The sequence below is a fragment of the Perca flavescens genome, chromosome 3 (assembly GCF_004354835.1).
Source record: "Perca flavescens isolate YP-PL-M2 chromosome 3, PFLA_1.0, whole genome shotgun sequence".
Taxonomy (NCBI): Eukaryota; Metazoa; Chordata; class Actinopteri; order Perciformes; family Percidae; genus Perca; species Perca flavescens.
Genome location: NC_041333.1, coordinates 34,584,649 through 34,607,480, shown reverse-complemented (window position 1 = coordinate 34,607,480; position 22,832 = coordinate 34,584,649). Strand labels below are relative to the sequence as shown.

Sequence of the window (22,832 nt, the reverse complement as noted above, 5' to 3'; positions counted from 1 at the left end):
AATATGGACAGACACCCCTAGAAACATTTCAAGTTTTCAGAAAGACATAGATAAACCTGACGTTATTTCCTTCCTCAGAATTTAATCAATTCATCAACACGTGCACCTTAACTACTGTACAGCTGGTGTGTCACAGCCCGGTCAGAGTGATGAAGGGATGGAGGGAGGCTAAAGAAAAAAGGATTTTGGGTGTGGGCCGAAAAATCTGCACTGCAGAGAGGAATCTGCAGTTTGGAGGGATTCAAAGATAGAAAGAGGAGAAAGAAAGAGAAACAGCTGCAGGAAAGAAACCAAGAGAGAGAGAGAGAGAGAGAGAGAGAGAGAGAGAGAGAGAGAGAGAGAGAAGGAGGAGGAGGAGGGTCATAAAACAGTGAAACAGACAAAACGAAGAGAGGAAGAGACGAAAGAAAAGAGGTGAAACTGCAGGGGAACTGAAACTAAATTCTAATAAGGAGACAGAGACAGGTGATAAAAAGTCGTCTGAATAACAAGTAAGGAGAAATTAGATGAAGAGAGTTGGAGAGGTGATAGTCATACAGGGAGAGAAGGGAAGAATAGAAAAAAGTGAGGAAGAGGAGGAGAGTTGGACAGCATGAGGGAAATAAAATGAGGGAAATAAAAGGAACAAAAAAGCAAGAGGGAGGGACCGTTTGGACAGAAATGGATGGCAGGGAGAGGGGAGGAAGCCAGCGGAGGAGGAGAGAGAAAACAATCGAGCTGAGAGTAGTGAGAGAAAAATAGGGAAGTGGGACGAGGCAACGGAGTGAAAAGAGGGAACTAAAGAGTGTTTACTCTTGGAGCAGCTCCTTTTTTTCCACCAACGTACTGCTTTAAATTCACCCACCGTCTCACAGTGCAGGAGAGCAGCTTCTCTACACACAATTGCATCGGTTTTCAGCAGCAGCATCATTAATCTACCTAATGTATCTGGTGGCCGATCTGATTTCAGGATGTTCCTTGACCAACAGTTCACTAAACACACCGTTGCTAACAATACACGGAAGAGTTGTGAAATGTAGTTTTACTAATGAGCTCCAGAGACTCCAATTCAAACTAAAGGGAAGGAAATCCCAGTATTGAGCTGTTAAGGCACAAGTATACTTCCCCAGAACGGCTTGTCTGATGGTCTGAGAGCTTTGGAAAAACTCCCCCCAAAAAGTCTGTCCAATGTCAGCTTCGGGTGTCCGACAATTTCTGTATCTTTTATTTTTTTTATTTTTAAATGAAAACCTGATCTTCACACCCACTTCATGCTGTGATTGGTCAGTTGAGTGGAAGGGAGAAAGGGAGAAGGGTGACAAAAATCCGCGGTCAAGTCAGACAGTTTCCAGCAGCCTTCAGTCTGAACAGGATTCCACAGAAACACTCACATCCTGTTAGGTCAGATTCTGATTTATTAAAATGTTATCAGACCCATATATCAGCTGGTACACAGTCTCCAAGTCGTTTTTATTATGACAGAGTAGCCTGTTTAAATGCTCTACCTGATCTATATGATCTGTTACTGATTTTAACGTAGGCCTATAAGAGACTGTAGCTGATCTGTAATCTGAACGGATTTAGTGTCTCCGACCTAAAACAGGCGTAGGACGGGCGTACGCCGATTCCTACGCAAAGCTCGGCATTTACCAATTTGAACGTGAGCGTAGGCTGCGATAAAATCTCACGTCCGGTCTGAAATCGAGTATGCAAGTTTTCGAGTCAGTGTGGACTTGCGGAGCAGCATATAACTAGTTTAACAGGAGAAGGAGAAGTCATCAGTTGATCACATATCAGCAATGGCAGATCTGGCTCTTTTAGAAGACCTCTATGCGCCGGTACAACAGGGCACACGTACGCGCATGTGCCATGGTGGAGCGCTCCATCGGATTGATTAAGGGCAGATGGCTCGCATCAGTGGGGGGCTTACTGTAGGCCACCCGGCAGAAAAAGTCTGCAACCTTGTTTTAACCTGTGGGGTTCTGCACAACATCGCACAGGGAAACTGGGTGCCATAAATGTAGCGATGGAGCCAGATGACCCGATGCCCAGAGAGCAGTGTCCAGAACAGCCCCAACTGGGGGCTATACGAAGGAGACAGGATATTATTCCTCACTTTTAAAAGGTATAGTGTTATGTTTGGCAATGATACTCAATACAGGAAACATGACGATGCACAACATTTTTATTTACTCTTCAGGTTTTTGTTTCTCTTTTAAAGTGTCGTTAATGGCCAAGTGAACGATGTATTTCTGCCATTGACCGACATATTTCGGCTTGTTTTCCCAGCCCCTCTGCGGTCAGGAGACAGGGTCGGGGTGGTGGTCCAGCACGGGGGGGCGGAGGGTGCTCTCTCTCAGCTTTTGCCTGATTGACTCATGAAAAAACACGAATATAAAATAAAAGACACTGCATAAACTCCGCTATTACTATTAGGACTATGGCATATGTATGTCAAGGATGTATACATTAAATAAACTTCAGATGGAGTCCGATTTACTATGGCAACACTGTTGTATTTTGATCAGTGAGCTCTTTCCATTCCGCATTCTTTCTACAGCCTCTAATACCAGTTTTCAGGCTGCCAAATAGTACACACGGTAGTGCAAATGAACCTGAGATATCAGGGTTTCAATCTCCACCTCTGAAAAGTGCCGCTTCTCAGCCGGATTACGTCTCGCCATGTTGTAAATTGTAGTGGCGAGGCCTCAAAACCGAGAATATATATAAAACCGTGATATTTAAGCCTCTGAGGTATATTAACATACTTTTTTCTTTATTCTGATCATTCTATAACTTGTATTTAGGCCATATCTGAACTATCTATATGTAGCTAAAAGTGATGAACTTTAGCCTACTTTCAGAAGACACCTCTCTGGAAAACATCTGTCATGCTTATCAGTGGGGCCTCGAGATAAGGCCAGTTGGCTTTTAGTCATTGGTCAAAGTATTGTTTCCTCCCCCATCTATGTTACATATGTTATAGAATATATACCATGTTCGAACAAAGAAAGCCAGAGTGACTTTTGAGAATCTGGGTAGCTGTCGCTCTCCAAGCTCTGCAGGGCTTGTACATGATGCTGATTTCTTTGATGTAAATAAACCTTTATAATCAAGAAACAGTGTCGGCGGATTCCTCTCTACACAGCAACGCACCATCGATACCATATAAAACTACACCTCTTAACATGTTCGAAATGTCATTACAAGCGCCTACCTATGTGAAGTGATTCCCTCTGAGTGAACACAGTTAATCTGGCTGCAGTAGATGAAGAAATGCATGAAAGTCATGCTAATTCATACCCCTGTTTAGTTCCGGTGTTGAGACGGCAGTAAGAGAGTGCTTAGGGACCGTCTAAAAACTACAACACCGAAAAGAGATACAACAAAAAAATATTTATTAATTTAATGATTAAATAAGGTAGTGTCTCCAAACTTACCTCAATTATAACTTGTCTCCTGCTAGTTGTACTACAGCACTTACTTTAAAAAAAATAAGCATATGCCTATTTTTGAGAATCTTTTAGAATCTCTTTTCGGTGTTGTAGTTTGTAGACGGTCCCGAAGCACTCGTCTTGCCGTCTCAACACCGGAACTAAACAGAGCTGAATTAGCACGACGTTCATGCATTTCTTTCACATCTACTGCAGCCAGATTCACTGTTCACTCGGAAGGAATCACTTCACATGGGTAGGCTCTTGTAATGACATCTCGAACATGTTAAGAGGCTTAAAAGCACGTTTAAAATTTGCCCTGTTTCCGCCTCCTGGGTGCTAACGCTAGCAGGAGGATAACTCTGTGTAGGCAGCGCCGATTTTCTCGCTACCGACAGCACTCCACATTTACAAACAACAGAGCTACGTGTTGAAATCGACCGGAATTCTCCTTTAAACAAACGTACACACATGCGGACACAGACACTTGAGTCAAGTCCTCTTCAAGTCATCATCATTTATATCCTTGTTATGGATCACTGTGTCTCCACACACTCACTCACACACGCACACGCACACGCACACGCACACGCACACGCACACGCAGACACACACACACACACAGACACACACTCCCTCTCTCTCTCTCTTAGGGCTCCTCTCATAAAGTCAATTACTTTCCCTGCACATTCCCCCCCTCTCCCTCCGGCAAGCGAACACTCTATCCAGGCAGAAGCCATTAGAGACGCCATACAGAAAAGTAACCTTTGGTAGACGCGACATTTTACACGTCACGCAGCGAGGCACTAAGTACACACGCGCTGATGTCGCTCCGACATACACAGCTGGAAATTAGACGGGAAGTTGGTCAAGCTGCAAATGTTGATGAGCCCGTTCAAATATTCAACTGGACAGCGAAGCGTTCAAAAGTCATTACAGTGGAGTGGGTCACTGGATTTAAACTTTTACAATAGAGCTGCACCGTATGAGGAAAATATGCAATAACGTTGAATATTGCGATAACAATAATACAGATATTAGAGTGTACTCAGTTGTGCTGTTGCAGAATTCTGCTGAAATAGAACAAACTGCTTGTTGAATTTAAGACGAATGAAAGGAAATCATTTCCAACATTTTATCGAACAAATTGAACATTGAATTGAATATAAAAGGCAGAACTAAAAAAAAGAATGACATTTTCAAGTGCAGTTTTCTACTGATATTTTCTTTTAACTAACACAAAAAAAATCTCTGAGTGTCTTTCACAATATGTTGCAGCCTTTCGCGATGTGTTTATTGCGAACAGTTGACGTTCCACTTCCGGGATTGCTCCGGTGCCACCAGAAGTGTTCTGTTGCACGACTAAAACAACTTTTAAACGTACACATGTTCCACCAAAACAAGTTCCTTCCGGAGGCTATTTTGCAGAGGCACCGTGACTCCGCTCGGCTCTTAGCACCGCCCAAGATGATTGTGATTGGTTTAAAGAAATACCAATAAACCAGAGCACGTTTCTTTTTCATCCCAGAATGCTGTGTGGACTAGCCAGACCCTCCTCCGCAGCGCTGTGGAGGAAGGTCTGACAAAGAGAGACTAATATTGCAAAGAGGATTTAAAAAAAACGGTATCCTGTGAAGCCCTATTTTACAATCAAACTTTAAGTAAATGGGCCAATAAACAAATCAACTTGATTTAACTGGTTAAGTTTTTTTTTTTTTTTTTACATAAACCTGGCTTGAAAAAGGGGGTAACGCATGCTGTATTGGACATAAAGAAGAATTCTGCCAAGACAGAAATCCAGTACCAAGAGCTGTGACTAACATGCCAGAAATCCACACTGGACGGATTGATTTTATGTCTTTTCACACATAGGAGTGTAAGCTCTTTCTAATGGAGAAATATTGATTATGCTTCAATCTTTTCAATCCCATAACTCAAAGCTACTGGTGTGCATCAGTCTGTGTTGTTCAGTGAAAGTAATGAATTGGATTGTTGAGAAGCAGCAGCATAAAAAGTGATATTGTTTTGTCCCTGAAGGTAACAAGGTTATGAGTTTAAATCACCCCCGGCTCACCGATTTGTATTCTACAAACAGAGGGACTGGAAGGGGAAATATGAAAGCCTCTGGCAAACAATGCTTGGATGATGAAAGGAAGACGCGTTTCTCTGAGTGTGTGGAAGAAGCAGCTGGTGACGCACATGCACCGTGCATGAATACGGTTTCAGTCTAAAGACACATTTCCTGTTTCAACAACCTGAATGAAAAACGCTTTTAAATAAAAACAAATACCACAGAGCAAGGTTTCTGCTCCTGCCTGAGGTGGAAAAGATGGCCAATCGGGAAAGAAAAGTTGCAATAAAAGCTGATGCAAAAAACCTCACTCCAGCAGAAATACCCCAAAAATACAAATCAAAAAAACAAACAGCACTGGCACCAAGAGAAACCAGTGGTAACACTGACTCAGGTTTGGACACACACACACACACACACACACACACACACACACAACACACACACACACACACACACAAAGATTCATTCTAAGAAATGTTGCGGGGATTTTTTTTTTATCGATAAAATCGATATAGAAATAATAACAGCTTACCAACACTTTCCTACACTGCTAACAGCTGTCACATTTTCTGCCCGTCTGGATGTTGTTATTCTTTCCAACCAACTAGATGGAAATGCATCTAAAGATATTTTATGTAGAAATGCTCAAACATTATCACCCCGAATTAAAACCACTGATTTATAGAAGAGCATCCCTCCTATTTGTCTAAATGAAATTCAGATGTTGGCATCTTCACAATAAAAACTCCTTTTTGTTTTCCTTAAAAAAGATACAGACCTCTACCGTAACTAAAATATGCTTGAAGGCTGAACGCAAATACATCGAGTGAAATGAAAGAAAACAGAGATATATTGTAAAGCAATGATCAAAACTGGAGAAGCGGGAACAGAAAGCAGAATTTGAGAAAAAGAAAGCAACAAAAATAAATACTGCAAAGGTAGTAGTAATAGCCTGTTTGTCATTGGCAACAAGTCCCCGCTCTCTAGTTACAGGCTGCTACATTACATAAAGCCCTGAGGGAAAATTCACACACACACACACACACACACACACACACACACACACACACACACACACACACACACACACACACACACACACACAGGCTCGCTGAGTGTGACCGTCAAGAACCCAATTGCTGGTATTCACAGCACGCACGCCAACACACTTGCACACAAACACTACTTACATTAAACTGCAGTCAGAAAAGTACACACGCACATTTATAATGGTATGTAACTACACAAAGTCATAAGAAGCGCGCACACACACACACACACACACACACACACACACACACACATTAGTCCTTGGTTTCCTGGCAGCGGATAACAGCAGTGAGATGTTTAGTATTCAGAGTGGGAAGGAAACCAGAGGAGAGAGCGAGCTGGCTCAAGCAACAAAGCAGCCTCTTCCTGACTCCCTCAATGAGACTGCTTAAGTGTGTGTGTGTGTGTGTGTGTGTGTGTGTGTGTGTGTGTCTTTATTACCAAAATGCAGTTTACTCACCCAAACCAAACTCATGGGGTCGTGGGGGTTCAGCTGCCCTGAAACAGGTAAAGAAATTGAATTAGTCGACACCCTGAACACAAAGAATTACAGGACTTTCAGCCAGTTTGTTTATGTTATTTACATTTTACTTATAAAAAAAATGTACAAGCATGAAAACATGAACAAATCAGAATGCAGGTGTTGAAGACAATGTAAAATGTAATGTCACTTCTCAAATGAAGTACTGCATCACATTTTCAACACGCAAACACACACACACAACATTTGCACGAACACATTTATACACACATGCATTCCCTCGGAGACCAGGCTGCCGAGGTGCAGCATCTTTCAACACCAGAGCAATTTCTCTTCAGCCTCAATGTCCTGAGAGAATCAGCCAAAAGAAAACCATCCCAATTCAAAAGAGGACCTGTTTAGCTAAGGAGGAATTTATTTCTACTGCAAGTATCGAAAATCATTAATAGAATCAGAAATAAAAAAAATATTTCTGTCAAGTAGGGCTGGGTGTCATTCAAGAAAATACCAATTTTATAAAAGAAAAAGAAAGTTACATTATTAAGGCATGAATCTTTTTATTTTTCAGCTCCTACTACGTGAGCCCTGTCCGTAGCGTAGAGTTTTTCCTGCGTGTCTCTACGACGCGTAACATTAGACAGCCAATCAGCAGCATTATTAGATCTTGTTAGAAGCATGCTGCATGCTTATTGGCTCTGTGACTCTGGTAGGTATTGAGATTGGGTACTGAATGACGAGGCATTTTTTTGATACTCAGTACTTTAGAGGCAATTCAGTCGGTAACTAAAAAAATGACATTTGGTACCCAGTCCTACTGTTAAGAACATAGAGGACTCTTAAGACGGTAAGGCTGACATCTCTGAGCCGCTGCATCCAAAACCTCTCCATCAACATGGAGAACTCCGGGGTGTCCACAGGTCAGACTGCGAGGACCCTGGGTGTGACGCTGGATGAGATATGTTTTAAGCGTTCACTAAAGCGTATATGTCATGCAATAGAGATAATAAAGACAAATGGAAAGGTCAAAGTTGTCATTTAAGTAGTTGATCGTTTCACGAAGTCACCTCGTTGCATTGAGTAGCGTGCGACGAAAACATTCCGTATTTTAAGTTTACAGTAGTTTCTGGCGGTAGCCTTTGAGCGGCACAGTGAACGGAATAATTTTTTTCTCAGTCTATAGCTAGTTAATGTACTGAGGATGAGAGGGGCCCCAGCGACTCAACAAATCCCTGACATCAGCAGAAACCCTGCACATCTCCCGCCACGTCCTGAAAACTCAGACTGCATCTTGACCCATTAAAAGATGAAATCTCGTGCTTCTAAAAAACATATAGCGCTTGAAGCGGTTTTATTTATTTGTTGAACAGGTGGTATCTTCGTTGTTGAATGCACTTATTGTAAATCGCTTGGGATAAAAGGGTCAGCTCAATGAATGGAAAGTAAAAGTGTTTACTCATTTGTCTTGAGTGTTGAATGTGTTAGTGCTGGTTACTTCCGCCCACACAGAGTTAGACAGTGAAAATGCAACAGTGTGCAACGGATTTATCAGCTTTAATCCTTTAAAATCCTTTAAAACGTCTGCACTTAATTTATTCCAGCAGCCATAGTTTTGTGCTCCTTACTTCTCTTGGTAAATAAATTATAGTTTAAAGGAGAACCTGTCCGAGAGCATCCAGCCTTAGGAAGCGTGGGAATTTGAAGGTCTCAGCGGGCTGCGGGGGCTGACAAGGTGCCAAGGCTTCATTAGCTTACTCACCAACCTGTCTGTCTCCCTGTCTGCCTGTCTAACTACCTCTCTGTCTGTCTGGCTTTCTTCTTACTGAGACGTGCCTGAGCTTGTGATGAGGGCTCCTGTCTTGACAGAACGAGGCTGTATAGATTGGATTATTAATCCGGGTGCAAAATAAAGAGAAAAGAAAGAGTATGTACGTGCGAAAGAGAGACACAAGAAACGAGAAGAATGATAAAGATGAGAAAGAGAAAGGAGTAAAAAAAAAAAAAATAATAAAGGTCAAACATAAAACACCCAGAGCTGAAGCAGTCGGCTGACGGATGAAAGAAAGCTCCATAATGAGAAAGAGAGAGAGACTAGTACACATAAGGATCTTAAAGATGCATCCCAGTCTGTACTCTACTGTTGTGTCACTGATTTGATCAGATGGTAGCTTTTTTTCCCAATCAAGGTTTTTTGGCCCCGATGTGATGATATTGGTCATCTGCTGATACTGATTCTGATCCAATACTTATATCTACATGTTAATTTACTATGTATCCGACACATTACAATGAGAGTAGCCTATTAAATCTGACACACCTGAACCCCAAGTTGGCTTTCAGCTGCTCCTAATGCTTAGGATGGGTTCAATGCAGAGATTGAATACATTGCATTGTTTGTGACAAATGATAATAAAAAAGTTTCATCTTAAAAATCAGTTTTTCCCCAGCATTTACATTGTCTAATTTTCACTCTTTTATGCAGTGAAATGCTCGCTCTGTCGAGCCAGCTGTCATTAGCTGTCAAAGTTAGATATCTTTTGTATGGAAAAAAATATCCCTGTGTTGGCAAAAGCTGTTTTTGTGGACAAAAGTCAGCATACTTTCTGTGAGATAAGGTTTGGTGACATCTGTATTGGACAGAAGAGCTTGTGAGTCACAGAACCAGAAATACATTTCTCACATTGTTGCTGTTGAACCAATTCGTCAAAATACCCGACGTGGCTGAGACACAGGCTATAACGCACCGCGACTCCACTACACAGCTTGGTGCCACAAGTGTACGGTGCACTGGATGGGACCGTATCCCGATCCTTCCCCCATCTGATGGATACCGAGACTATAGTCACCTTTTGGCGAATTTGAGAAAGTTTTTCCCAAATTTTGCCGTTTCCATCAACATTTTCTAATGCGATACTTCAAAATGCGCGTTAAAATGCGTTGACGCAAACATGACTTATGACAGATTGTGTTATTTTTAACATACAATCAACCTCAGTACTTCATATACTGTAGATATAAAGCCTACTCTAATAAATCCATGATGTAAATGACATTATGAGTGATCTGGTTGGTTGACAGCAAGCATAATTACTGAAGTGAAAGTATCTTCAGTTTCTGGCTGCTTACCAACTAGAGGACATCCCACTACCTTAAAGGATTGCGAAGATCCAGGACTTAGCCAAAATATTTGAACATCGACAACTTCTCAGTCCCTCCCCCCTTTCCACTAAAGCCCAAAATTGTCTCCTAAGCCCGTCCCCCCACAAGGGAGAATGAATGCGTGTGCATGAGCAGTGATTGACACGCAGTTAGACACACCCCCTGGCCCTGATTGGTGCATCTGAACAGGGAGCTGTGACCAAGATAACACTGGCTCCAAAAAACACAGCACCATTCATTAGTAGGGTGGTGCACCAAAGCACAAATGCAATTAGAAAGGCTGATAAATGCCAATATTCTTTGGGCTTTCAGGCATTACTCGCACAGGATTAGGAATGATTTAGCAACGTCAAGTGCACAAGCTCCTTACAGTTTTTCAAAAATGCCTTAGATAGTTTTGCAAACTTCTTACTGCATAACGCCCAAATGGAACAGAAGCAATAATTAACATATTTGAGACTCTCAGTTGAATGTTTTAGTGGTTCACTGCAGCCAGGAGCAGCAGTGACACCTGCCGTTCATCACCACCAACCGTAAACGCATTTTCGTTAAATGGCCGAGTACAAAGTCTGACTGCTTCATGTGTTTGAACACCAGACTCATGTTCATCTGACCGGAGTCGTGCCACTGGATAACTGATGTCATGTGTTAGAGCATGTTTTCTTGAATTGTATTAATTTAAAAAGGGTATACTAAGCAATATTTTCCTTAAAATCAATGTATAGAATCATATAGTAATCCCTCTCAATCATCACTAATGACCCACTAGAAGTGTGTGTGATGTCTCGATCTGCAGATACCAGGCCCTCTGCCTGGATATTCTCTTTTCTTTCTTATTTCGCTAAGTGCGGGATGTTTTTTGGGCATCAGCAAAGAGACTTTGGGCCCCATACGGTCTGTTTAGGATGTCCTGATAAAATAAACACCTGCCGGCCAATCAACGGCTGGTCATGATGTAAGCACATTTGAAGAAACTACAGCAAGAGAGAGAGGACAAACATTATGAAGACTAATGGCCAGAAAGACAAACAGACACCGAGGAGAAATTATTTTCAGGGACCTGCTATATATCATCAATGTGAAATTAGAGCCATGAACAGCGTGTTGTGACATTGTGACATTGCATCTGTGTTCACAACACAAAGACACACACACTTGCTTTATCACAACCTCGTAGAAAGTGTTTTTTCATTGCAAGGTGACAAGACAAAATGAGCAAATATAACTCCTGTTGTTGTGTTATTGTGTGAGCAGGTGCGTGATTGGTTTTGTGTCCTGATATTGCCTCATTCCATTGTTTACTGTTGCACTCTGGCAATATTAGTTGTACTGTGTGTGTGTGTGTGTATGAGAGAGAGAAGGGAGGGAGGGTTAGTGAATCTGATGTGTTTTGGTCTTGTTTTTCTTTATCTGTCAACAACACTTCATCACCCTTGTCTCGTTATCAGTACACACACACACACACACACACACACACACACACACACACACACACACACACACACACACACACACACACACACACACACACAATGTGTAGGAAAGCTCAAGGAGAGAAGGAAAGTCTTCCAACAACTGATTAGTGCTGAACAAATGTTCTTGGCCTCTAGTGTCAGACATTGACAGTGATTTAATTCATTTCAGCCACAGAGAGCGGGAACAGCAGTGTGGCTTGTTAAAAGAGGATTCTGGTGTCCTCTCCAGCATACACCAGGGGGGAGAGGTGTTCATCATTTATTCATCAGTTTCCATAAAAAAAGGGTCATTAGGTTGCAATTTGAGGGAAATAAATGCAGAAAATGTTTCTGACACAACAGGAGCCTGATGACAAAAAGACTTAAATTGAAAATGACAATTAATCCCTTTAACAGCATGTGTTGATTAGTGGGGGGGGGAACTGGCTCACAGGCCACAGCATTCGCCTGACATACTCATTGTTGATGGTGCCCACTCAGTGCTCAGATACTCAGTACTCAGATGACAGAGAGATGGATGAAAGGAAGAGCTGCTCATTTCTTGCACATAGCGAGCTGCTTTAGGTCCTAACTGCCAGTTTTGAGGTGGTGACGTTTTAGCACTAAACCAGAGAAGTCGATTACGAACTCACTACTTGTTTTAGTGGCAAAATGTTCATTTAAAAAAAAAAAAAAAAAAAAAAAAAAAAAAAGCTGCACAGCCATTATGAGCTCAGTCCACCAGAGCATTTCAATTCCCACATCCACAACCACAAACAAGGCAATTTATAAGATTCAGGCTGAGGTACGGTCATCAGATGTATGAGCCTGCTCAGTGTTAAGAGAGTTGGGGTGGAGTCGTAGTGATTATAGCCCCAGAGAATTCGTCAGAGGGTCCAGTGCTTATTTCTCCAAGCAGGGAATTTCATTTAGAAAATAAAAAAAAATTACAAATATCAGTGATTAATATGATATTTATCCCATCTTTGCTTTTTTGATGGTGCAAGAGATTTAAGCATCTCTATCTGTATTCTGTGGAAAAGGCCTCACCTATGTAGCGTTGCATTCTGCTTATTCTCTGATAATACAGTAAAAGGTCAAATGGATAAGATAATAGCCCAAATACACAAACAACATGACTTAACTTAGTTTTCTATTGGCATGACAAATGCCAGCTACAGGCTACTTTACTGGACCGATGTTTTCCTGGCTCATTGTTGCTCCCAGTTTGTATCAATCTTCGGTTGCATGAGCATTTATTCTGATATACAAATAGTGGATTTGACACAATATGTTAAAACAGTGTGTTAAACCTTTCCGGTGTCTGCATTTAAAACATTAGAGGCAGCAGCGCATCTTTTTAAAATTATTATTTAAAAGAAAGAAAATAGCATTAGAGACAAGTGAAATTTAGTATGACCACCTGCTTCCTGCCATCATTAGCTGATAACGAGCACACACACACACACACACACACACACACACACACACACACACACACACACACACACACACACACACACACACACACACACACACAGGCAGGAAACTAATTCAATTACAGTTGTGCTTGTTTTCTCTGCTGGCTGCTCTAGATTAACGCTATCAGATCAGACGCTGCTGTCATGGATTCGCTCTGAAGTCTGGTGTCCCAAAAACACTGAAGTGCCAGAATATTTGATTTGTTCACAGAGGATTGAAGAGTTTAGGAGGGGCGGAGGAGAGAAAGGAGGCGTATTAACACCGATAGATCAAAATATGGTCCGATCATGAGGGACTAACAATGTCCACACACTTCACTCCGACCACCAAAGAGTGATGCTCACTCGCCTGGAGTTATAACAGCTTTAAGATGTGCAAGCTGTCAGCATTATCTATCACGTGCAACACAAAATCAGTGCACCCCTGGCTAATATAATAGCAACAGGCGTCTCTCAGCATATCAATGAATTATATTTTTTTTTAGTGCCATTTCCGGCTCGCTGGGTGTTGAACAGAAGCCATTTTAATGAGAAACTGCCTATTTTTTTGTTTTATCTAGTTCACTGTGGGAGCCATCGGGAAAACTAGTAAACACTTAGTAAAAGCAGAATAGAGAACATTCAGTTACTAAGCACTGCATATGTAAAATGTAATCAAAATCTGTTACATTTTTTTGTCTACACTTTTAATGGGACGTGACTTTGATTTTGGTGTGGTTAGAGATTTCTGTGAGCTCCCTGCAACCCAGCGACAAGTCTCAGCTTCATCACTCTGGGCTCATAAAAGCGTTACACCCATTTGACATATTTAAATACATAATAAATAAATAATAGAACGGCAATCAGTGCAGGCTCAGCCACACTCCTATTATACTCTAATGAAAGTCTAACTCCTCATTTCCACCAACTGCTGAACGGCTGCGGACCGGCTCCGCTACGTGCTCCGCCGTCCGTCAATACCCACCAGGTCCGGATTTGTTGGGTAACGGCTGCAGCCATGACTCACAGCTGTAGTCCCGAGGACCCACAAGTTTTCGCGAGAGCTACAAAACCAACAACAGTTTGTTTCCATCCAGAGGAGTAGAGGGGAAACAGCTCTGTGCTGTGTTTTCAAGGTGTAGTGCAGGGAAATATGATCCGCCGCGAGCACGGTGTATTTTATTTTGAAAATTAACCGGATGTTTTATTTTGCTTCTGTGCTCGACTTCCTGTCCCGCACAATCTGAATTGTGCTGAATTGCTGCGGAGCTCTCCGGCAAAAATAGAAGCTCTGCGTATCTGCTCTGGAGGGCTGCGGACCACCGGAGCTGGGACGGAGTAGGGACGCAGCTGTTCCACAGTCAGTGGAAATACACACATTATATATTTAATATAATGGAACTAGATGGCAGCCAGTTTGCGGTAAAGCACTAAAGCTTTAATATTCCAATGTGACATCATGACTTTGCGTAAACATACACGCCACTTTCCTAAAGCCAAGTGGCGTGTTATCTGTACGCATTTTGAGCTATCCACGTGTATGTCTACGCCGTATACAGCGGACGGCAGTCTGCAACATCACAGCGTAAACATACATGCCACTTTCTAAAGCCACGTGGCGTGTTATCGCGAGGCTACGTGTTATCGCGAGGCTACGGTTGGGTTTAGGAAATGTGCGCGGGTTGGGTTTAGGAAAACACCAAACGTGGAAAGGAAACATCACACGCGGGACACGATCCCCACTCTCCTGGGTGAAAGTCCTGTGTTTTTCGCCCTTTCATACTACTCGCGATGGCGTCAATTCACACGCAATCGCAAGGTAATGTAAGACAATGGAGGCCAAACAGCGTTGATAAACACGCTAAAAAGCGAGTATGCGTCTTGATAACACGCCAATAATGGCATACGAATTGGCGTGTCATGCATACGCCACTTCATGAGCTCAGTCTGAATATTTGATGGTGAAACTGCCCAGGATGTTCCATTTCACTGTGCTGTGGTATGAGAGGTGAAGGAATGGACAGATTTATCATGTGAAAAGTAAATGTATCATGTTGCTAGCAGCTGCGTCATCACACAATCAGGTACATGGCACCTCGCCATAATATGTTGGTTGATAACTTATTATTATTATTATATGTGTGTCTTTCTCTCCCACTTTCCACTCTTTTTTCAGTTTCTGCCAAGAACCACTGATTTGGTAAATTCATTTTCACCACTTCCAGTACGTTAACGCGTCTGCATTGCTCGTGGCTGACGTAGCGTTGCTTCAGCAGGACTTCGGTGCATTATAGTCACAGCATGAAAAAGATGGTTTCTGCCACTTTCCAAAAAAAGAACCAAACACTGGAGACACTGATAATGGCTGGAGATGCTTATAGTTTTATTTACTGACTGCAACAGAGGCAAAATAAATCAGTTCATTTGCTCTTACAACAGAATATTAAAACGTGATTATCTCCGCTTGTTACAAACGAGGAAACGTGCGTAATGAGGCTTTAACATTGTAACGCTTAGCATATTAGAAAACGACGTGGCTCTCCAGAATGAGTGCAGACACATGCAGGTCACGTACTGACTTTCCCTGTGAATAAAATATTGATTATATGACACACAGCGATGAGGCATTTTTGCCTTCTACACACTGTGTGTCAAAGTCAACGTGACTGGAAAACAAGAGAGCTACTGTCCTCATGATGCAGCCTGAAATTAATCAGCCTGTATTAGAAAGAAAAAACATTCAGCTCCTTTATGGCAGAGATGCTTACAAGTCTCTGAGCTAGAGTCCAAGTCACGTCTCCCGTCTCTGAGCTAGAGTCCAAGTCACGTCTCCCGTCTCTGAGCTAGAGTCCAAGTCACGTCTCACGTGTCTGAGCTAGAGTCCACATCATTTGCATTAGGCGCTTATTTGTTTGGTCCTTGTTGTATTTTTTTGTGATCCAATTTTTGTTTATATTTGACAAATTGTTGGAGTGTGGAAGACAAACACAAACAAACCAAACAAAAGAAAGAACATGCTAAACATATGAAAGATGCAGACAACATACAATAATATTCTAAAAACATGTGGGCGTGCAGCACATACGTTACGCATTACGGAGGTAGGTTACAGGTTACGCAGGCAGGAGAATAATATAATAATAATAATAATAATAATAATAATAATAATAATAATAATAATAATAATAATAATAATAAAATATAAAATATTCATCAGACGTTTCCTAAAAATAAAGATTGTTCATGAGTCCCGCATCTCAAGTCGAGTCTGAAGTTTTTTAAAGATTATCTTTGGGGCATTTTAGGCCTTTATTTATATAGGTCAGCTGAAAACATGAAAGGGGAGCGAGAGGGGGAATTACATGCAGGAAAGGACGAGTCTGAAGTCTTTTGAGGAGGATTCTCAAGTCAAGTCTGAAGTCACTGTGTGTGCGACTTACGTGCGACTCGAGTCCGAGTCTCAAACTCGAGCCCCCATCTCTGCTTTCTGGAGCAGTGCTGTATATATGACAGCATGAGGCTGTCAGCAAGGAGTAAACATATCTTTTTACAAAGTGAGAGATGAATATGGGGATGGAAACAAACTCTAGCTGCCTATGGGGCGTATTTTTTTTTTTTTTTTTGGTTTCAATATCATGAAAAGATGCACAGCCTTGCGAGCAGCTCCAGAGTGAAAGAATTGATTAAGCTCAGAAGTGATCGGTGCAGCATGAAGAAGAAGATTGGAATATAGGATCCAAAGTATTTGGAGTTATGTTTGGAGGTAATGAAAAGAACCTATAGGAACGCATAACATGAGTTCCATGCATGCAATTATTATCTAAGAGCCAAATAACCTCATATTGAAATGGAGCTGTTACATTTGTGATGCAGAATCAGGGGAACTGGGGCTGCACCTTAATTACTCCCTTCTGAATTATTATTTAAAGTCCAGGATTAGATCTACAACTATCCTTAATCATCTCTGGCCCCCTGCGCACCATCACCTGTCACCGGGCAGAGGATGCTAATTCCCCGATGTATTAAATTGATGAAATAACATCTTTTTCAACTTAACGTTATGTCCCAGAGGCGAAACTGGAAGCAGACACACAGAATAAGGTACATAAAAGGTGATTAAATACATAAAACATGACCTCAACTCTGGGTCAAAACTGACCGACAGCAGTAGCTTCCTTTTGAATTAATCCATTATTTAAACCTTCGTGCCGAGGCAGATGGCAGCGCTAAGATGAAAAGGCTCGAGACTGAAGGAGAGAAAAAAAGAATGAAAAGGATTGTCAGAGCGTCATGAGCCGGACAACACTGCACGAACAAAAACCTACAAGGCGAATGTAGCAGGGTAAATAATTGTAAAGGCCAGTGTGAGAAACAGTGATGGGCAGATAGACGGAGGGAGACACAGGGAGTGGTAAACACAAATATCTTTCAGCTTGTAGCTGAGACACAAAGGAAATGGCATGTAACATTAGAGGGGGGAGGGGGCAAGAAGGAGAGACATGGAGATAGGAGAGAAAGAAAATGAAATGAAAGAGAACAAGAGACTGAAAGAGATACAACACAAAGATTCATTTTGAGAGGAAACGCTTCTACAGGAGCTCAGGCAGAGAGGAGGAGACTAAAATTATAAAATAATAATGTTCAGATATGTCCACTCCACTGCTGCTACTACAGCTGACTGCTACTGTTGTCATTAGCTCCAGTTGGTTGGTCTACTGCCACTGACCCATTAACAGCTACTACAGCTAGAGCAGCATTTACTGTCAGCTAGCACTCCTAGCACTAGTAGGCTAAGGCACTAGCACGAGCCTGCGTCGGCCGTCACTCTGAATGGAGGGTACTGCGTTTAGGCTGCAGCGGGGGTCGAAGAAGGGGGGACGCCCAAAAAATTGAGACCCACTCAACTTTTGGAGAAACGCAACGCCACGTCACGCTGCGGCGGCCAATCATGTAACCGGAGATCAGAGTTGTCGGTGTGTTTAGAGCTACGGTTTGAGGCGGTGTGAGAATCCCGTACGGGAAAGGGTAAAATAAAAAAAACTCTCCTGTGAAATAAGCTGCCTTCAAGCGCAGTCGCAAACGTCGAAATCTATAAATGACTTAACGGAAAACAGTAACTGTGAAATATAAAGTCTACTTGTGCTTCGTTGGGGGGGTTTAAGAACACAACGGGACGTCACACAAATTGGCCGTTTCATTGAAAAAATTAAACCATGTAAACCTATCCTGCTACAACCTCTAAATACAATTATGAACCTGAAAAATTAGCATAATATGAGCACTTTAACAAATATTGCACCCCTAATATAAAAGTCTTGAAAGCTATAAAACCACTTAATGTTAACAGAATAACGTAAGCAGACACAAACACCTAAGATATACAAGTACCCCCCGCTCCAGACAGGATGGGTTAAATGTGGAGTCTGATTCTCCAGATACTACGTTGTGCTGTGCATACATACAAAAATACAAAAAATCATAATTATTCTTTTCCTAATCGTAACTCTACTTTTTTTCCCCATCACATCGCTCAACTACTTAACACCTTTGACCATCTGTCCAAGTACCTCTAATCCTTCCTTCCTTCAGCTCTCTGTGTGTGTGTGTGTGTGTGTGTGTGTGTGTGTGTGTGTGTGTGTGTGTGTGTGTGTGTGTGTGTGTGTGTGTGTGTGTGTGTGTGTCTCTCAGGTCAGGTATGTTTGTATAGTCCAGGTGGTCTCTCAGCTGGTGCCGTGTTCATCAGGATGTTGTACCTCCATGCACCACTCCACCAACACCAACAGGTCACATTTAGACATCAAAACACGCCCACACATATCTGTCAGGAAACACGCGCTTGTGAAAAGTCCTTCCAGATTCTCGTCATGCATTCAAACTTCCCACATCTAATCTGCATTTTTGCCTCAAACCTTTGAATAATATACAGACTGATTCTGCATATGATTAAAACAGCTGAATGTGAATACTTTAGCTCATTTCAAGAAGGGCGACAAGCAACATTTTCAACACCTCGTTAACACACCTGACTCCATCGGCTCCTCCTCAGAGCTTACCGCATTACTAAACAATATTTACACTTCTCATTGCTTAATGAATGAATACATTATTGATTGGTCTGGAAATAAAAGGAAGTGAAGTGATGTATGAATAATACATCTGTTTACTCCCCTTTGTTTATTTTTAACACATTCTGTACGTGTGTGTGCGTAGTTGAGGCCCGTAGGCGACAGAATCCATAGGAGCCATCTGAAGTCTCATAGTCCCATTGGACGTGTGGGCTTTGTGTGTGTGTGTGTGTGGTCTATATATACGACGTTCCACTTCCATGATAGCTTTCTTTGTGTTGGAATTTTAAATTTGGTGGATTCATGAGGACTATGGTTAACTGCTCCTCAGATCTCTGCAGGGTAAATCCAGACAGCTAGCTAGACTAGCTTTCCAATGTGAGTTTTCTCTCGCACGACTAAAACTACTTTTGATCTTACACAGTAGGGCTGGACAATTAATCGAAAATGTATTTATCGGAATTCGGAAGCTCTTATCGACGCATTTTTCCCATGGCGATAATTTTGATAATTTATTCCTGTTGATTTGCCTACTTTCTACTACTAAGTCATGTGACTTCCACCGGACCAGTCAACCGCATGGAACGCATAATGGAGGAAAACAAACACTGAGTCAGAGTCAACTGAGCAACAAATGCAGTGTCCGTCGTCTGGAAACATTTTGGCTTCAGAAAAGATCATTTAGAACAACGTGATTATTTATCGTTCATTTATCGTTATCGAGGTAAAACAGTCCCTCCAGAAAAACGTGATTATGCGATCGCATAATTCAACGCATAATCAGTCAAAGTCTGCATATTTATGTGGGGGCCGCATTTTTTCAAATACGCTGCACTTTTGCCGCATAAATTGCAGATTTCCGAGCAAAATATGCGGGGCTTGTATGATTTCATAATCCCGGCATTTTTGTTGCAAAAAAATCACATAATATATCTTAGCAGAAAGTTGAAAAATGTTGCGTTTAATTCACACAAGAGCAGCCATTTTCCCCTGTTGTCATGGGAACGTTATGAAATGATGTAATTACGCGACGTGAACATCATCGAAAAGCAGGGTGTTGGGGGAATCACTTTTTTTTCTCTTTTTCATCAAACCGCAGTTTTTGCAAGTTCCCGCAATTTCATCGCATAAAATTGCATAAATATCACATAGAGCATATTCCATAGAAAACGTGCCGCATAATCAAGGATTTTGCCCTCAACAATCACAAAAAAACTGCATTTTTCTGGTAAAATGTGCAATTAATTGTGATTTAGATTTTAGGTTATATCGTGCAGCCCTACAACACATGTTCCACCAAAACAATTTCCTTCGCAAGGCTAATTTGCAGAGGCACAGTGGCTCTGTCCAGCGCTTAGCGCTGCACATGACGATTGGGATTGGATTGAAGAAATGCCAATAAACCAGAGCACAATTTTCTGCCATCCCAGAATGCTGTGTGGACTAGCCAGACCCTCCAACGCAGCGCTGTGGAAGATGGTCTGGCAAAGTGATACGAGTGTGCATGTGTCTGCGTGCGTTCTGCTGCTGCAGTTGCCGCTGTGTCCATAAATTGCTGTCCATGCTGCTGAAGTGCCCTTAAGCAAGAAGAGGTAATGGAAGTAGCTATCTCCCGCGGATGGAAAAAAAACTTAATTGGACGATGGGAATGGAAAATGGAAACCCATGCGTGAGTGCCTGCATCTGTCCACGGGCTGGGGCAGTTCTCACCAAATATGAGATTGTTGCAATGCAGCATGAGCAGACAAACGTATTTGAATTTTAATATCCGATGTCAGCAGGTTTAATATTGCCTCATAAAATGTATCACAAAGTACATTGTTCTTCTATGGTGCCCGGTGTTAGAACTTCAACACTGGTACATAAGTCAACTGAAAGGGTGTGAAGACTTGAACCTTAGTATAAAACAAAGGCGGTTTAAAAAGTAGAGATATGTCGCATGGATGTAGATTTAATACTACAAATCTTAAATACACAGAATGTTATGTACATTTTCTGCTAAACTGATTACTGTTACACAACTGAGTCAGAGTCTCTCTGCAAACTGTTTGACAACCCACCCTCACACACTCTCCTTAGACCCTTGATTCAGATAAGGAAAAACTCCAAACCAAAACAAACACTGAGGAAAAAAATGGAAGACACCTCAGGATGAGAAACTAAAGAGGGGGATGATGTTTGATGTGTGTAAAGAATAACCAACATAATAAAATTACACAAAAATAACTTACTGATGTGAATCTTTTGTTCTATTTGTTATTTTACACCCATTTCTTGCAATAACTGTGTATGGCCTGTGGGGCTTATGCATGCCTGCGGCACCAAAATCCCTGCACCGCTGAGGGCTGTTCCTGGGGCTTGGCTCAGCAGCTGTCAAGATAGCAAAAAACACCAGAACAATAAATCTGGCAATGCAACAAATGTTCATGTTTTTAAAATTACTAGCCATAGATTTGATAAAAGAGATGGACGTAGTGTCTCTGGGTCTGAAAAGTAAAGCTAATTCGGAAGTGCCTTAAACCAGCCTTCCTACTAAAGGCCAGCAGGGGGCAACTCCACTAGTTGCAAAAAGAAGTGAGATTGTAAAGAAGTCTTTGAGAAAATGTCCCTACTTACTTGATTTATTACCATAATAAACATGTTCCGAAAGAGTTTATATACAGCTATAGATTTACACATTGCTCCTCCCCAGCTCCACCCTCTCATCCACACACTGGCACATCTTGCTCCAATAAACCAAGGCAGCGACCGCCAAAATGTCAAACTCTAGGCTTCAAAAAGGTAGTCCACAAACCAAAAGGTGACCTCGCGGTGCCTATGCCCACTTCTTTTATACAGTCTGTTACAACAGTTATAGATGCACCAATTACAAATGTTCTAGGCCGATTCCGATTTCCGATTTTTCATTGAGTTTGACCTGCCGATAATGATTTTAGCCGATTCCGAATTAATTAATTAAAACCACTTTACAGTGCACACAAATATTTATTTTCTATCTTTTCTTTATTAGAAAATTTTGCACAGAACATCGAACATTTTTTAAACAGATAATCAAACTATATAAAGGGAAATTCACACACATCTAAAGTGCAATGTTAGAACCATTTCCTTATTTTCACATCCAATATCCAACAAAAAAAACGTGATATATTAAGCAAACTAAACGTGTATGAAAATGCCCGAGTGCATTTGTACAAAAGGCCGTCTATAAGCAGTGATTGTTAGAGTGCATGTCGGGAGAATAGTGTGGGCCAACTGGCGGAAAAGGGAGAGAAAGGAAAAAGACACTGTAAGTCGTATAACTTATGTTGTCAGTTCACGGTTAGCTGCTGATTTCGTTGTTTGTGTTCTTCACCTGCTAGCTAGGTTGCATGTGGCTGTTGATTCCATATAATGCCGATTGTTGAACGCCCATGCTCACGTTTGTATTTTAGGTGCATTATTTACATGCTACAGTAGTTACGCTGCATTAAGATAATGTAATTAATAGTGGGTTTATTGTTATTATTTGCTAGCCTATATATAATTCCTATGCATTGTGTATGGTAGCCTTAACAATGTTATTTATTTACAGAATTTGACCGGCATAAAATCGACATATGTCAGACTGACCTGCCGTTCACGTGAAAATCGGCCAATTCCGGTCACCAGCCGGTCAATCGATGCATCTCTAACTACA

The 22,832-nt window shown here is 41.6% G+C and overlaps 1 protein-coding gene across 1 annotated transcript in view; it reads right to left on the bottom strand.

Moving 5' to 3' along the window:
* Window positions 1–22,832, bottom strand: part of slc8a2b (solute carrier family 8 member 2b) — a 195,239-nt gene that overhangs the window by 124,961 nt on the left and 47,446 nt on the right. Inside the window, exon 3 of the mRNA XM_028569661.1 lies at window positions 6,998–7,035. The gene's annotated coding sequence lies outside the window, so the exon portion shown is untranslated. The remainder of the gene's footprint in view (window positions 1–6,997; window positions 7,036–22,832) is intronic.